The sequence below is a fragment of the Oculina patagonica genome, unplaced genomic scaffold (assembly GCF_052425735.1).
Source record: "Oculina patagonica isolate OP01 unplaced genomic scaffold, crgOcupat unplaced1323, whole genome shotgun sequence".
Classification (NCBI taxonomy): domain Eukaryota; kingdom Metazoa; phylum Cnidaria; class Anthozoa; order Scleractinia; family Oculinidae; genus Oculina; species Oculina patagonica.
In genome coordinates this window covers 500-5,534 of record NW_027557327.1, presented here as the reverse complement: position 1 = coordinate 5,534, position 5,035 = coordinate 500, and the positions used below count along the sequence as shown (strand labels likewise).

Genomic DNA, 5,035 nt, shown 5'->3' with positions numbered 1-5,035 from the left:
TGCTGTCGCGCAGCAAGCCAATTTCTACCCATTTTGAGTAATAGTCGACAGTCAGAAGATAGTCCTTTCCACCAAGGGTGAATAGATCGCAGGCGATCTTTTGCTGCTGGGCCTACCTGGAACTTCATGCTGTATCAGTGGCTCTTTGGTATTGTTCTTTCTATGCTTTAGGCATGAACTGCAATTCTGTAATCATTGGTCAGCTGTGCAACTGTCTGAAGAGATTGATCTTCCTTTGTTGCTTCTTGAAACTCTTTCAGTTTCTGCTCTGAAATTGGGAGGTTAGCTACCAGGAGATGGATTTGCATTTCAGTTTCAGCATCAGGTATCCCTTAAATAGTGTTAGTGGTCTCCAGGTGGGCTCTGGATAGTGCATCAGCGATGAACATCAGTTTTCCTGGAACATACTTCACGTTTAGGTGGTAGTGCTGCAATCGAAGCAATAGGCGTTGTATTCTTGGGTGGTGCTTTGGCAATTGGTTTGGCAAATATTACTTCAAGTGGCATGTGATCAGATTCTACTTCTATTTCTTTGCCATTCAGCCAGTCAGGGATTTTGATGCATATGCCACAGGCTGATTATCTTGAAGTAACATAGCTCCAAGTCCTGATTGGGATGCATCTACTGAAAGCTTCACAGGCTTGTTTACATCATAGTAGCTCAGTACTGGTTTTGAGGTTAGGACCTTCTTAATTTCATTAAGAGCTTTTTCTTGCTGCTCCTCCCAGTGCCATTGTACCTCTTGCTTGAGTAGGACTCTTAGCGGCTCAGTTAAGGCACTCATGTTTGGGATGAACTTGCTTAGGTAAGTTACCATGTTTAGCAGGCGCTCCACATCCTTCTTGTTTTGTAGGGATGGCAAGTTAAGGATTGCCTCAATCTTTGATTCATCAGGTTTGATTCCATCTTTGGTAATCTTGTCACCAATGCACACAACTTCGGGAATCTTAATTTCACACTTTTTGTTTCTTCAGCTTAACACCTTTCTCACGGGCTCTCTCAAGCACATTTCTGAGTGCATTGTCGTGGCACTCTTCATCTTTGCCCCATACAAGAAGATCATCACAGATCACTTCTGCTCCTTCAATTCCTTCAAAGGCAAACTGCATTTTCTTCTGAAATACTTCATTCGAGGAATTCAGGCCAAATGGTAAGCGATTAAACTTGAAACGTCCAAATGGTGTGTTAAAGGTTGTGAGAAGGGATCTAGGGTGGTCCAGCTTAACATGCCAGAAGCTATCTTTGGCATCCAATTTGCCTAATACTTTTGCACTAGTTTTCTCTCTTCACTGCTCGGTTCAATTCTTTTGACATCAAGACATATTCTCAGATTTCCATCTGGCTTTTCCACTATCACAATGGAGTTAACCCATTCTGTTGGCTGATCGACTTTCTCTATGGCTCCCAACTGTTTCATTCGTTCTAATTCGTGCTTTAGCTTGGGTAGAAGGGTGAATGGAACCTTTCTAGGGGGGGGGGGGGTGAATGACAGGCTTAACGTCTGAATTAATTTCAACATGGTGTTCCCCTTCAAGCTCTCCAAGGCCTTCAAATAGGTCATTAAATTCATCAAGGATAGAACTCTCAGTATTGACATCAGCTGTGTCAACAGTTCTGACAAACTTAATTTAGCTCAGTCCCTGACATGCTCTTAATCCGGTTAGAGGGGGGGGGTTGATCTTCAGCTTCAACAACAAAGAAATCAGAATCAATCTGTTTGTCTTTGTACTTACAAATCATTCTGGCCACTCCTAGCACAGGTATTACAGATCCACTGAAGCCAGTGAGTTTTGCTTTAGTTGTCTTCAGCTGCGGTGTTTCTTTGAGCGAGTTGAATACATCCGATGGAATTACATTTGCTTGTGCTCCAGTATCCAATTTAAACTCTACCATGTTGTTGTTCACTTGAAGAGATGCTTTCCATTCTTGCCCATGGTCATCTTTCTGGACTTGACCGATGAATAACTCTTCTAACTGCTCGTCTTCGACAATAGGTTGAGTGGCTTGATCGCTTTCCACTAAATGAACATTCTTCGTGAGACACTAAGATGCGAAGTGGTTTCGATTCTTGCATTTGAGACAGATTTTTCCATAAGCTGGACATTTTCTCGGTGCATGAAGTGTTTCACATCGCTTGCATGCCTTTTGGAATCCATTTTTTGTCTTCGACTGGTCATCTCCTTTCTGTCCTTTGGCGGGAATTTACCACTCGGTGTAGCTTTCTTATCTACATAATATACACTCTTTGATTCTTCGGTTATCGATTTCGTTTGGCGTTTGGAAAACTCCGACGCTCTGCACATATCAATGGCTTTCTGAAGACTTAAATCGTTTTCTTGCAATAACTTTTCTCTCATAGTGTCGCAAAGTATTCCACAAACGATTCTATCTCGAATTAAGCTTTCACACAGTACGCCAAATTCGAACGTGCTTGCTTTGGTGCGCAGCTCGGTTACATACTGGTCGATGCCTTCGGTCGGTTCCTGGACACAGGTGAAGAATTTGTGCTGTTCAAATGTGATATTCCGCCTCGGATTACAATAGTCCTCAAATTTCTGGAATAGGACGTCGAGCTTTTGCTCCGCGGTCGATAATGAAAATGCGTTGTAAGTCCCAAGTGCTTCTTCTCCCACGAGATGAAGAAATATGGCGACTCGCTGTTTCTCGGGTTTCTTCATTGATTCTGAAGCTTCCATGTACAGTTGAAATCGCTGTTTCCACTTACGCCTGCAACATTTCCCTCTAGACTTAGTGTTGGGGGCGGCTTGAATACACTCATTTTGAGCTAGGTTTTTGTAGTTTAAACTGTGTTTGAATCTACCACTTCTGACACCATGCCATGTTTATTGAAAGAACACGTGATTACGAGTGACGTAACACATATATCATGACAACGCATTCTTCTGAAGAATTAAGCAGTTATCGATCATCATGCCAAAAGGTACTGGTTTTCAAACAGCTAAACCTTCCAATTGAAAGTTGTTGCCGAGGTAGAGACAGTTCAGAACAACAGCAAAATCGCCAGAGAATACGGGATGATTCCTGATGATTCAGTGAATCTTCAGTTTGCCGCAATTCGCCAAATTGCCAGCGAAAAGATCGAGCAGATCAAGCCGGTGAACTTTAAATGTCATCAAAACGAAACATGTGCTGTTACCAATTAATCCAATTAAACTCTTCTGAAGCGGTTTCCTTTAGCAGAGAAGTCGTGGTGTTATAAGTTTTCGCTTTTGAACAAAAATATTACATGCAGCCGATTTCTGTCAGATCGTGTTACAATGTTTACCAAGCGCGTGGGAACGACCGCTTCTGATTGGCCAGTTTTTGGTGTCGCGACAACAAGTCAAATAGATCGATTCCTTCTTGACCCTTCTTCTCTTGAAAAGTCACGTTAGCAGTGATTCTGCAAAATTAACTAAACTTAAAGAAAGGAACAGAAGGAAAGGAACAGAAACAGTCTCAGGCAGAAATAATTATTGTAGAAGAGATTGCGAGGAAATTGTTTAAGACATGCGGGATTTTGAATGGCCTCGTCAGTTCAAAAGACGATCACGTACGCCGACAAAAACATAGGCACGCTAAGCGTGCAGGAGTTATTTTTTCAATTTATGGGGTGGCTTGGGGTGAAACTGGGTGATTGTCCTGTTGGGATGGTTTATGTCATGGGTTGAGCTATTTGTGTATGGCGGCCCACGGAGTCACTTTTTTGCACAAAATTTGCTTGCAAACAAAATAATTTTTACGTGCATTTTGATACATCAGAACTGTTTTATTCAATACTAAATTTTTATCATTTTATTGAAAAACAAGATCTAATTTAAATATCAAAATGTCACATAATGGCACGTTCTTATTCTGTTTAAAGCGGTTATTTTGTTGCTAGCTTTGTAGCAACCGTAACGTGATACTTTTGTTTGTTACGGAATACTTTTGGCTTTTTGCCAAACACTGTAACATGATACTGTTGTTTTTCTCACTTTTGTAACATGATACCTTTGTTTTTTTGAAAACGAACGTAACACGATACCATTGTTTTTCTCGAAAAAGCCATGTCTCCATTTAACACGCTCAATAGTCATTGAACGAAAAGTACTGTAATAAACGAAGTAATAAACGAATCAAATCAAAAACCACTCTCTTCGGGAAAGTTCTTTAAAGCGCAGTACACCTGGAGTATTTGTTTCCTGTCAGAACTGTTCAACAAAGATTTTGGTTCATTCACAACGTAAATTTTATTCAACAAACAAGAACTAATTGAGTTATCAAATTGTCACGGAATGGCACGCTCTTATTCTGTTTTTGCTATCGATCGTAGTTGCTTTTAACAGCAAAGTTAATACTTATACCGGTTCATTAAATGTTTGAACGAGATGTTTTAAAGGTATAAACACAAACGCCACTTCTGAATTGGTGAATTGAGCAAGACGCTCAAGAGACTTATTAAATTAATTGCGGTTTGCAGTTATTTAACGCCACGGAGTCTCCAGTATTATATTTAGGAATCTAAAGAAGATTCCTTTCCATTTCTTCGATCGCGACTCTTTGTAAATATACCCACAGTATTAACATCATAATGACAACATTAATCTTTAAATCTGAGCTTCTGCTGTGTGCAAATGCTTTATGTAATTTTTACCACGGTCAGGAAAGCTTAGCCTCTTCAAAACGAACGCTCGAATAAGACGAATAACAAGTTTGTGTTGGCCTTTTGCTGACGGCGTGTGCGTTGTAAGCAGGTGAGCGTTACGAAAAACACGTTTTTAATCGAGGGTTAATTCACAACTCACCAATTCCGCCTCCTACAAATCTAAAATCTTCGAACGAAATCGCTCACTACAACTGTGTCAGATTGCTTCCCCCTTTATAAACTTCAATTTGATTGGTTCTGATAGTACCTGAAATCTGATTGGTGTGACAAACACACATACTTCACTGACTGATTACAGGTCCATCACGCCGACTAAGAGCTATTTTTGAAAAAATAACTCAACAAATAATATTCCAGAGCGAACCGATGGAGGAAGAGTTCCAGCC

The 5,035-nt window shown here is 40.6% G+C and overlaps 1 long non-coding RNA gene across 1 annotated transcript; it reads right to left on the bottom strand.

Moving 5' to 3' along the window:
- Positions 1 to 3,922: 3,922 nt before the first annotated feature.
- On the bottom strand, positions 3,923 to 4,527 carry LOC144639807 (uncharacterized). The gene is made up of 2 exons (XR_013568217.1): positions 4,029 to 4,527; positions 3,923 to 3,994 (listed from the first exon to the last, which is right to left on the bottom strand). It is a non-coding gene; the product is annotated as an uncharacterized LOC144639807 (long non-coding RNA).
- Positions 4,528 to 5,035: the final 508 nt, after the last annotated feature.